Below are 12,527 nucleotides of genomic sequence, written 5' to 3'. Positions count from 1 at the left end.
ACCTTTGGGGTCCCTTCTGACCCTGGATCCCATGACGTACTTGGGCCCAGCCGGGTGCCAATCTGCCTTGGGGGCGATTTTCACATGGTGGGTTCTCCGTGATGATGAAACCACAGGGCTTCCCTAGACTTGTATATAATAGGTGGAATGATTTCCTGCCCTTCCACCGAGAGCATCCGACCACAAGGCAACGAGGGCACGGTGGCACGAGTCCTGAGAGTGGGAGTCCAAAGACCGGAGGCTGACACGCGGCTCCTCCAATGACTAAGTACACGACCCTCAAGAGTCAGTCAACCTCTCCCACCCTGGGTTCCCTCCCCCTTAAAATGAGGCTAACAATAGGCAGTTTCGTAGAGAGAAGAGATTTCGGGACGTGAAGGAAGAAAATCCTATGTGTCAATATGGTATACTTACAACCTCTTCTGGTTTCCTGAGCCTCAATTTTCTCATCTGAAATGGGGATAATAATGCCCATACTCCCTGTATCACAGGGTTGTTCAGAGGCTTCAATGAGGTATGGTACAGAAAGTGCTTTGTAGATTGGTCAATTAGCACTACCACCTACCTACCTACCTACCTACCTACCTACCTTAGAGGGTTGTAAAGCCCTATGTGAATGTCAACTTCTTTACATATTTTACCAGCTTCTTTTCCACTTCCCTTCTTGTGGGAAACTGGACATCCTCTTCATTTCCCACTTAAGGAACAGAAGGGCTTTAAGAATCAAGATGGCAGCAGAGTCCAAGAGATCCCACAAAGTCCAGACCCTCTTCTGTTTGCTTACCTACTATATCCCCCAGGAGAAAGGAAGACGCTTGAAGGCAGGGAGTCTTGCCTGTTTGGATCCCTAGAACCTAGCACAGTATCTTAGATCCAGCAGGCTTCTTAGACTGGCCTGGCTTTTAGCCAGAAGGCCCCTGAGTCCAGAAGAACATGATTTGAAAGAAGAAGAAGAGTGGGACATTAAAATCACAAAATGATAGGACTCATGACTCAGGCTTATGGGATTTGGAATGGAAAGAAAGCTTGGAGACCAGCTGGTTTAAATCTCAAACGGGAGGCAGCATACGGCCTCCCTGGCCACCTTCCTCCCCACACTCTCTAGTTTCGTTTTTTGTCTGTTTTTGTTAGGCAATGAGGTTAAGTGACTTGCCTAGGGTCACACAGCCACTCTCTAGAGAACCAAACTTCTTGTTAGTCACTAGCAGAGCCGAGATTCGCACCCAGGTCCCCCAACTTCACACTCAATGCTCTCTCACCCCGACCCCTCCTCCAGCCCAGCAGAGCCGCCTGCGGGCACTGACCACGGGCCTCCTGGTCTGTCTTTCCCCCTCATCCTTGCACTGCTGGCACAGAAGGGGATTCGCCAGGAGGAACCGCTCAGGGGAGACGCCTCCTGGGACCCAAGCCAGCCTAGAGGAAGGCAAGAGCCCATTTCAGGGCTAGTGCTAGTATGTATGACTCCAGGAACGCTCCTCGTCTTAGCCAGGATCGCTGAAAGCGGTGCCCAGGGAGCAGAGAAAGTGAGCCCCATGATAGGAAGGAGATAAATCTTCAGCCTGAGTGCAGAGGAGAGGAACAGAAGCCCAAACACTGCTCAGCTCGATTGCTCCGCCCAGAGGGGGTCCCTCCGACCCCGAGGCAGAAGACCTGGGTCTGCACTTTCCAGGAGCCGGCACGCAGCGCTGTTCCCAACTCGCACTAACATGAACCCCTATAGGCCTGTGGGGGCGAGGGAAGGTGATGGTGAAAGACCAAGGGTCTAGGTGCCCCGAGTTCTAGCAAGCCCACCCCCCACCCCAGCAGCACAGAGGGGGCCGTGGAGCTAAGGTGGCTCCCCTGCCTTACTGCTCATTCACCAGTAGCAAACACCTGCAGATGTCATCACCCCTTAGGAGACAAAGCAGCCCCGAGCACCCCCGTCCTTCCTCCCTCTTCACTGTCCAAGTCTCTTATCTTGCTTCTTCGGAGGTCCCCTTCTCTGGAGGGAGCTTGACAAAAAGCAAAGGGAACGAGGCGTCCAGGGCAGGGGGCTTCAGCTTCAGAAGCAGCCCTGGCCGAGGGGGCCAGAGCTGGCAGCAGGAAGGCTCCCCTTCCCTGACGCCCCGGCGTGGGCCAGGCCTCCCACTTGGCAAGGTCACACCATCTGCACAGCTCACGGGCACACGGGGCTGATCCCCAGCCTTCCACTCTGAGCAGGGCCCACCGGCCCTCCCCACCCGGAATCCTCTCAGGCCTTTTGTTGTTTCTGTGTTATGATATTCTGCTGACTCTACAATTCATCCCAGAAAGCCCAGCACAGCATTAAATCTTAACAGAGAATCCATTACGGGGGCTGGGAATGCATCTATCAGATGACTCTCAGGCATCCCAGCCCTCCACCTTGAAAGATGAAAAGTGACAGAGTAAGTTGGGGCTGTCACTGGGGTGTGGCAACCAGCCCTCTGTCCCAGGGCACTCAGCTCTTGCCCTGCTCAGGCAACCAAGACAGTAAAGTGCAGGACTCACTTAGGAAGAATAAAACAATCCAGAGAATCTGCCGGTTGGGGGAGCGGAGATACTGACAAACGTCATCCAGGGCAACTCTCTCGTTGTACAGAGAAGGAAAATGAGGCAGTTGCCCACAATCACACAGGTAGCAAGCACGACGAGTGGAATTGGAATCCAAGGCTTCTGACTCCACAGCCTGGGCTCTTTCCACTGTGGGTGGCAGGCAGGGCTGGATTCTTCTGCCATCTGGTCTCACTGTTTGCCTCCAATCAACACAATGAATCAGCCTCAAACCATTGCCCTAAGTCCCTGACTGCCTTGCTGTCTCTACTCCCACCCTGCATCTACTCCTTCAAACTCCAGAACTGAAGGAGCAGATCACCAAGGCTGGGCCACCTCCCCTGGGCACAAACATTTCCTAGTTACAAAGTCAGAGGTAGAGGCATATAACTAGGACAGGGTCAACTGGACCTTTGCCCCAAGGTAGTGACCTTGAAGGGGCACTTTCAGTCCTTCAGAAGTTGCATTTAGCACACGTGAGCAAGAATTAGTTACAGTAGAACTCTCTTCACCCCCTCTGTCACTTTATAAGTTAACATTCCTGCCTCCCCACCCCTACCACTGTGAGACAATCTTGGTCTCTCTTACCCCTCTGTCTTTCTCTGTCTGTCTATCTGTCTCTATGTTTCTGTTTCTGTATCTCTCTCATTCTCTCTGTCTCTTTCTCTTTCTCTCTCTCTCTCTCTCTTCTCTTTTCTACTCTTCTCTCTGTCTCTTTCTGCATCTCTCTGTGTCTCTCTCTTTGTCTCTCTCTCCCCTCCCTCACTCCCTCCCTCCCTCTCTGTCTCTGTCTCCCCTCTCTCTCTCCTCTCCCCTCTTTGTCTCTCTCTCTCTCTGTCTCTCTCTCCTCTCTCTGTCTCTCTCTGTCTCTGTGTCTCTGTCTCTGCCTGTGTTTCTGTCTCTGTCTCTCCCCCCCCCACTTCTACAGCCTAATAAAATACCCTCTGAGTAGTTTGAAAGGATGAGGCACAAAGCTAGGCACTTGGGATTCTTTCTATGGTTCCATCAGTCTCTTATAGGTGGATGAAAACTCAGCAGGGCTCTGCTTTAGTCTGTCAAGGACAAAGCAGTTGGGTCACAGCCCACCACAAAGACACCTCCAGTTAGACAATCCTGTCAGTGATGGGATTGAACCAGGTCCTAAAGGATGAGACAAGCAGCTCTGAGATTGAATATGCCTGACATTGATGACTGTTCAGCTCCCTGGAGCTGTGTCTATGCCCCCGGCTCCCAAGCAGTGCACACTTCAACTGTGAACCCTACCAGACCTTAAGGAGTTAAAGACACACCATCCAAGGTTCTGACTGGCTGCCATGATGGAGATACAGGAGCTGGGGCCACTGCCCAGGCCACCAGCATGGATGAGAAGGAATGACCTTGTGCCGCTTCAGCTGAGTCGCTGTTCACTTCGTGGAGCCTTAAGCACTGACTCACGCCCTCACGCACCACGCAGAGACTCTCTCAAGTGGGGACTGCGCTGATGAAGGTACACCAGCCCTGAAAACATCCCAACTAGGGTCCATTGAATGAAGGAAAGAATGAAAGCCAAAGGCATTTACTGAGGGCCAGGCACTATGTGAAGCCCTGAGGGGATTAAATCAAAAAGCAGATGTTTCATCCTCAAGGAGCTTAATGAGGTGGGGGTGGGGTTGTAGGAGGGCTGGTTGGGTGTCAAGCCACAGGATATTCCTGGCACCCCAGGACCAGGGAGTAATGGGGTCTTTCCTAGGAGCGCTCATGGCCGTGAAGAAAACTTGGGCAGAGGAGGGGCAGTTGGTCAGAGGGCAATGAGCCAGGGTCTTGGGCTTGCAGAAAAGGAGAACTCTCACTAACCCAGAGACCCAGGTCAGAGGCTAATATTGGATTAGGGACTGGAGAAGGTGAAATCCTCCCCTGCAGCGACTGTTTGATTTTGTGTATTTGTGTCTCCAGCACACAGGAGTCCTTAATAAATAATGCTTGTTGATCGGTTAAGTAGCTCATAGGATCACAGATTTAGAACCATAAAGGCCTTTCAACCTCCTCATTTTAAAGATGAGGAAACTGAGGCCCAGCCAGGCAAGTGACTTGTACAAGGTCATGCAAAAAGGGAGGGACAAATGCAGGATTTGAACCGGGGTCCTCTAATGCCAAAGCAGGAGCAAGGTGTCAAGGCCATGAAATATTCAGAAAATCAAAGGAGTGAAACCACTACTGGGCACCTCCAAAGCAGAGCTTCAGTGGAGCCTCCCAACCGCAGTGGTGATGCCCCGGGCTGATGTCATGGCCCAGCTGAGCCACTTCATCCTAGCTTGGGATCAGTAGGAAACTGCTGTCCTCAAGGAGACACTGTTCATATGTTTATTAATTATAAAACCTTACATTTCTGTATCTGTAGCACTGTTACTTGTACATAGCTAAATAAATGTTTTTCCTCCTCCCTTCCTTCCTTCCTCCCTCCCTCCCTTTCTTCCTTCCCTCTTTCCTTCCTTCCTTCCTTCCCTCCTTCCTCCTTCCCTTCCTTCCTTTTTCCTTCCCTCCTTCCTTCCCATTCACAGAATGAAGTCATAGAATGGCTGCGGTGAGAAAAATACCAATAATGATGACAAGGAGAAGCAGGCACAATGACTCAGTAGAGAGCCAGACCCAGATCCAGGGAGCCCTGCATTCAAGTTCCTCCCTGCCCCCACCCAACACATACACTGACTGTATGACCTTGGGCAAGTCACTTAACCACCCAGCAGGCCCCATCAACTCTGTAAGACTAAAATTTGCAAAGAAGATGCCCATCTGCATCAGCCCAGGGCGTTTCCTCACCTGGGAGTTCCTGGCAAAGCATAGCCCTAGTCTGTATCCCTAACATTAGGGAGATCAGCTCACTTTTCAAGGATTTACATTGAGACTAGCTAGTGGAAGCCCATACTTATACAGGGGACAGAGCGGACGACCAGGACATGAAATTACTAGGTCACCCAGTGTCAAGGTCAGGCCATGGCTGGAGTCTCCTCTCTTGACTCCGGCCCCAGGCTCCTTTTCTCCAAGTTCATCCAAGGCCCGACGCCAAGAACTTCTGCTCAGTGAGGACAAAGCCCTTTATCCTACAATTAGAGATAAAAAGCTTAAGCCCAAGGGCCAGACCAGCACTGGTGACCCGCCTGCTCACACTGAGCCCCTCTGACCTGCAGCTTCCAATGGCCTTTCTCAGGACGGAGCATCCAGAAGGGACCAGAGAACTCAAAGAATCACCCCAACAGCTCCCCTTTCTAGCTCTGCGGTCTGCAAGCACCTCACCTGGACTGACTCTTCCCTGGAGTGACCCGAGGCTGCTCATTCCTCCCCCAGGAGCTTTCAGGCAGAGGAAGAAGGAGGCAGGAATGGGCTGACAGCACCAAGGACAGATTCTGCTGACCAGACAATGAGGAGGCACAGAGCCCTAGGCCTGGGGGCGGGAGGGACCTCAGAGGTCATCTAATCCCACTCTCTAACTTAACAGATGGGGACACTGAGGTGCATGGGAGATGAGTGACTCTCGCAAGGTCATTGGAGCCCAGATCTAGAGCTGCAAGGGACCCTGAGTCTAATAGACTCATTTTATGGATGGGAAAACTGATGACAAGGGACGTAAAGATGACTTACCCAGGGCCACACAGGTGGTGAGCACCAGAGTGGGATTTGAACCCATGACCTCTGACTCCAGAGGCAGGGTTGGTTCTGGTGAATTACAGTTATCCCTTCCACATCACAGGGGTTGGGAATGCAATGCCCCCGTGATCTGGAAAATCCATGTAAAATGTCTTGACCCTCTCTTCATAGCAGAGAAGTCTTGATTGTTATGGTATTAAAAGATAAGATATGTTGACATTATACAATACTACACATTTCTTTTATGCCTTATGAGTTTCTAAACTTTTTCTGCATTGTTTACTGGCCTATAAGTGTCATCTGTGGCTCACACAAAACTCCCCCAAATGTCCCGTTTGATTTCTTATGCCAACCTATGATACACTGAAACTGCGATGGGGAAAGTCATGATGTGGAAGACGTGGGAGGATCACTGTACATCAGACAGACCTACTGCAGGCTGTCCTGGACCATAGGATTTAGAGCTAGAATGAAAAACAAGAACTGATATCTATGCAGAATTTTAAGGTTTGCCAGATACTTTACATAATAAGAGGAGAAAGATCAACAATATTTGCAGAGCCCTTTCAGATTTCCAAAGCACTTTACATAATATGATCTCATCTGAGCCTTAGAAGAACCCAGTAAGGTATTATTATCCCCATTTTACAGATGAGGAAGCTAAATTTCAAAGAAGTCTAATGACTCATCCAAGGTCTCATGGGCACTATGTATAAGGGATGGGATCTGTCTAAGCCTATTTCTCTCCTGATTCCAAGACCAGCCTTCTTTCTGCTACACTCAGTGACCTTGGAGCTCATCCAGTCTAACTCCCTTCTGTTAGAGACGAGGAGGCCGTCAGTCAGCCAGCAAAGGGAAGCCATGTAATCAAGGTCACCCAGCTGGTATCCAGAAGGCTTGAATGCCAGTCCCTACCATCTGACTCCAAATGCAAAGTTCTTCCTACCATCCTACTAAGGTAGCCAATATGGGGACAAAAATAGGGAGGAAAAGGCCCTTCTCCTTCTGGGTCCTCAGCTTTCTCCTTTGTAAAATGAGAGGTTTGTGCTTCCACCTCTAAGAGTCAAGAGCAAGAGTTTTTAATCTGAGTCCCAAGGGGTCTGTGGACAGGTTTCAGGAGTTCTGTGAACTTGGGTGGGGAATGCGTGTGTGTGTGTGTGTGTGTGTGTGAATGTATGTATGCATGCATGCATGCATGCTGCACTCATGTATGTGTGTGCATGAATGTACATGTTTGTGTATATTATGCCTATGTGTATATATGTATGTATGTATAAATGTGTATATGTGTTTATATAGATATGAATATGTGTATATATGTATCTGTGTATATATCTACATATTTTTTTAACTAACTTTTAATTGAAATTTAGCATTTCCTTCAATTGTTTAAAAAAGTTATTCTGGGGAGGGGTCCATAGGCTTCACCAGCCTTCCAGAGGAGTCCGTGATAATCACCCCGGTCTAGAGTACACTCTAAGCTGTCTCCCTACTCCACATTCTGTGTTCTATGTTCCAAGTTCTCTTCTTGTACTAACATTTTCTATCCCAAGGTCTGAACTCCTTTTTGGTTCCAACATTTTTTACACTAAGGTCCTGTCCAGATCCAACAGTCTCCGTTCTGTATTCTGTTCTTCCCCATGCCAAATATTCTCTGTTGGTTCTAAGGTTCTTTCTGGCCTCAAGACCCCACTTGATTGAAAATGGGAGACAGGAACCCAGCCAGCTCCCTGGCCATGTGCCTCGTCACCAGTCAGATGACTACTGGATTCTGAAGATCAGCTCATTCCTTCCGTTATTTTCCTCTTAAACCATTTGCTTTAGAAACCACCTCTTTTCCTCATCAATCGCTGCTTTCAACAGCTCTTCACGGGTGGCCGGCTGTGTCTCTTTTAAATTTCATTTCCTGTTGGAAAGGATAATCAGGTAACTGCCTGCTGCTACTGGCTGGCCTTCTCCAACAGAAAGCACAGTCTTGAAGGAAGCTCAGTGGAGGTGGGGGTGGAGGGTGGGGTGAGGGAGGGGAAGGGGGACAAGATGAGGAAGGAGGAGAGAGAAGAGGAAGGGAATTCAGAGAAGAGAGAAGGGAAGAGAGAAGGGGAAGGGGATAGAGAGAAGAGGAAAGGAGGGGGGGGAAGAGAGAAGGGGAAGGGGATTCAGAGAAGAGGAAAGGAGAGAGAGAAGGGGGAAGAGAGAAGGCACAGGAGATTCAGAGATGGAAAAGTGGAAAAGGGGAGAAGGGGAAGAGGGGAGAGAAGAGGGGAGAAGGAGGATGGGTGGAACAGGCAGCTAGATCGAAAGGCATTCCCCCCAGCAAATGATGGGATTGTTTTCAGAGTTTTCAATCTAAATTTGAAGGCAATAACTGAGGCCCTCAGGGGTCTGCATGACAAGGGAAGCTTTGTGCTTCTGCTCAGGGTGAAGAAGGGGAGCCCCCAGCTACTCCAGGAAGCTCCGGGGCCAGATTCCACCTGCTGCCTGGCTTTCTCCTCTCGGAGGGAGTGCAGGATAAAGTAGCTGGGTGGTCCAGTGGGTAGAATACAGAAAGATCTGCATTCAAATCCTGTCAAAGCCACTTCTAGAGTGGGACTCTGGGAAAGTCACTCAACCTCTCTCAAGCCTCAGTTTCCACTAATAGCACCTACCTCACAGGGCTGTTAAGATTAAGTGAGGTACATCCTGTAAGGTGCCTTAAAAACCCTGATGAACTATATAATCAGCCAGTCAGTCAACGAATACTTATCAAGTGCCCACCACATGCTGGGGGAGAGTTTGAAAGCCAGAGAAAATAGGGAAGTAAGAAGAAATTACTCCCATTTCTATGAGGTTTCCAAACACTCAACCTGTGGGAGGGAGGCTTACAGAGGGACAGTAACTGCTCTTTGGTCTGTAGCTGCTAAGTGTGGGGGGTGGGGCTCAAATCCAGGTCTGTTCAGGAGTTCTTAACCGCTTTTGTATCAAGGAGCCCACTGGCAGTCTGAGGAAGCCTATGGACCTCGCCTCAAAATAACGCGTTTTTAAAAAAATTCATAATAGGAGGAAATGCTAACTTTCAGTTAGAGGTTGGTGGAAGTAAACGTTTCATTTTTGTTTTCAAGTTCATGAACCCTTGAAGTCTGTCCGAGTAGCCATGCAGTATTCTATGTCCTCAGCTCACCGGGGTGGCGTCAAGCTAGCTCCGAGGTTGCCTTGTGTAGTTAGGAGTGGGGTGCTTGAGATCATCTATGGGGCAGACCAGAACTGCCCACCAGACCCTACACTGAAAGGCCAGGCTAAATCTTTCGAGCTACCCTGCCTGAAATACCACCATCATCCCTTCCTTTGGACTGAAGGTCCTTTTAAAAATGTAAATGTCACTAAGAGAAGGGACATAGTCTAAGTCCTTATCAGTTATTAATACTTTGCCTCAGATTCTGTGGGAAGCTAGGTGAAACAGTAAATGGAGTGCCAGGCCTAGAGTTAGGAAGATCTGAGTTCAAATCCAGCCTCAGAAACTTACTAGCTGTGCAAGTCACTTAACCCTGTTTGCCTCAGTTTCCTCATCTGTAAAATGAGGTAGAGAAGGAAATGACAAACCATTTCAGTGTCTTTGCCAAGAAAACGCCAAATAAGGTCACAAAGAAACCACTGAACAACTACAGTCAGATTCTAAATCCAATCACCCAAAAGAGCCCAAAGGGAAATGACACAAGCCAGGTAAGTTCTGAATCCATTCAATACTCATGAAGTATTCACTGTGTATAGAGTGCTGACATTCTAGAGCATAGCTATGGAGGTGGAAGGGACCTCCCATCTCATCTCATCCTCAGGGAGATGAAATAAATTGTCCAGTGTCACAGAGGTAGGAAACAGAAGGTGTGGGATGTGAATCCAGGACCCTTGTCTCTAAAACCAGGCCTCTTTCCTCCGTAGAGTGGGGCCTGAGGAGACACAAAACTTAGATAAGTACATCCACCACCCACACCATGAGGCACCTGACTGCCCTCCTGGAGGTTTCCAATCAGTAGAAGTTACATAGGCACATACATCCTTGTCTTTCCTTCAAGGCCCAGTTAAAATCCCCCTTCTCCAGAGAGCCTTTCCCAGCCCGCCTTCATTCTGGTGCCCTCCTTCTGGTGATTATCTCACTTTCTCCTGTCTCCAGTATATTTGTGCCATGTTTCTACACTGAGGGCTGCGGCTGCTTTTGACCTTTCTTTGAATAACCGCAGCTTAGCTCAATGCTTGGCATTGAGGTGATTAATACATGTACTGGTTTGTCATCCAGCTGAGCTGCTGTGGAGAATGTAATGAGTGAGGTAAGGAAGGTAAGTCTGGGAAGGGTATGTCACATGTACATTTGAAATGGGGTACATACACACATGTATCCTTGGAGCGTCAGGGAAGAAGGGCAGGCTTCCTGGAGCCTCTCTGGGCCTCAGTTTCCTTATCTGTAAAATACAGATGATAATACTCTCCCTGCCTGCCTCTTCACATGGATGTTGTCAGGAGAGGCCTCTGGAAGCTTGAAAGTGCTTTATAAATGAGAGACTCTGTTATCTGGTCATTGTCCTCTGTGGGCGCAGGGAGGGAGTACCCTCAGGGAAGTGCACAAGTTAGTGTGAGTTCACAGGACTCCTGGGTCTGCTACATAAAAGTCTAAGCATCCATCAGCCCTAGGGATGTGACAAGTGTTCATTCAGCCTCCACCTCTGAAGGAGCAACCGCTGCTCCCTGAGGCAGCTCGCTCCATCTGGGCAGAGCCCAAATGGTGGAAATATTTTACACCAAGCTAAAATCTCTTTCTAGGTGGTGGCCTAGGGAAGCCCCTGCTTGGGGCCAGACTAATCCCTCTTCTGTATGACACCATCACCTTCTGTAAGTCATCCCAATTTAACCCAATTCTGTTCAACCCAACAAGCATCTAAGAGCTGACAATATGAAAAAAAGAAGGAAGGAAGGAAGGAAGGAAGGAAGGAAGGAAGGAAGGAAGGAAGGAAGGAAGGAAGGAAGGGAGGGAGGGAGGGAGGGAGGGAGGAAAGGAAGGAAAAAGGAAAAAAGGAAGGAAGTTCTCCTGCCTTCAAGACACTCCCCAAGGTCTCAGGCCTCCAGACCCCTCACCCTCCTTTAGGTGTTCTCCCCTTTGTCCATGCCCTTCCTAAAAAGAGGCATGAAGAACTCAACTTGGGGTTCCAGATGAGGCAGTAGCTGGGGTGCCAGCATGAGAAGACCTGAATTCAACCCCATGCTTGGACACTTACTAGCTACATCACCCTGGTCAAGTCACTTATTTTCTGTTTGCCTCAGTTTTCTCATCTGTAAAATAAGAATAATAACAGCACCTACTTCCCAGGGCTGTTTTGAGGATCAAATGAGATACTATTTATAAAGTGCTTAGCACAGGACTGGCAAATAGTAAGCACCATATAAATGTTAGCTGTTACTATTAATATTATCATCATCATTATAGTATTATAGTAGGGTATTATAGTCACCATATAGAATCCTATAGTATATTATACTAATAGACTGATAGTATAATAATAATGCCACAATAGTTACAATAATTCTATAGTTCTTATAGTATTATTGTTATTAGTATAAAAATGTGAGATACTACTATTTGGTTATTGTTGTCTTGGTTTGGGTGGGGGTAGGGGTGCCAATGGAAGATTTCATTAGCCTTTCTGGGCTTCCATAACCTGCTGCTGACTCATATTGAGCTTGCAGGCCACTAAAGCCCCCAGATCATTTTCTCCCAAACTGTTATCTGGTCACACCTCCTTGTAGCCTGTCTTGTGAAGCTGAGTTTCAGAGACTGAGTGTGAGTCTCCATATTTATTCACATTCAATCACAATGCACCAGATCAACTGTCATTGAAAACTCCAGATAATGACTTTGACCCAATATGTTAGCTCTCTACCCAACTTCCTCGTCCTCTGAAGATCTGACAAGTCACTGATCAAAAGGTGTAACTGTCAGGACCTGGGCTGTGCTTCATATCTAGTGGGTAGATCAGTGAGGTCAGAAATGGAGGGGCATATCCATGGAAGAAGATGGCGGCCCATCCTCCCATACCTGCCTGCCTTGCCTGTACATGTCCTACCATGATTCTACACCATTCCTCCTCCACATACAACAGCACACACATAGACAAACACACATAAACATACACATACACACAAATACACAAACACATACAAATACACATAAATATGCACATATACACACAAACACACATGCACACAAACACACATATATACACAAACCCATAAAAACATACACACAAGCACACAAACATGCAATATATACAAACACATATACACATACGCACAAACACACATATACACACAAACATGCGTTTTATACATATATA

The 12,527-nt window shown here is 48.2% G+C and overlaps 1 protein-coding gene across 1 annotated transcript in view; it reads right to left on the bottom strand.

The window, feature by feature from the left end:
• ROR1 (receptor tyrosine kinase like orphan receptor 1) overlaps positions 1-12,527 on the bottom strand; it is a 375,033-nt gene that overhangs the window by 134,463 nt on the left and 228,043 nt on the right. The gene's annotated exons all lie outside the window — the stretch shown is intronic.

The sequence above is a fragment of the Phascolarctos cinereus genome, unplaced genomic scaffold, assembly GCF_003287225.1.
Source record: "Phascolarctos cinereus isolate Bilbo 61053 unplaced genomic scaffold, phaCin_HiC Scaffold_5;HRSCAF=322, whole genome shotgun sequence".
In the NCBI taxonomy this organism is placed as follows: Eukaryota; Metazoa; Chordata; class Mammalia; order Diprotodontia; family Phascolarctidae; genus Phascolarctos; species Phascolarctos cinereus.
This window is presented reverse-complemented; position numbering and strand designations above follow the sequence as displayed.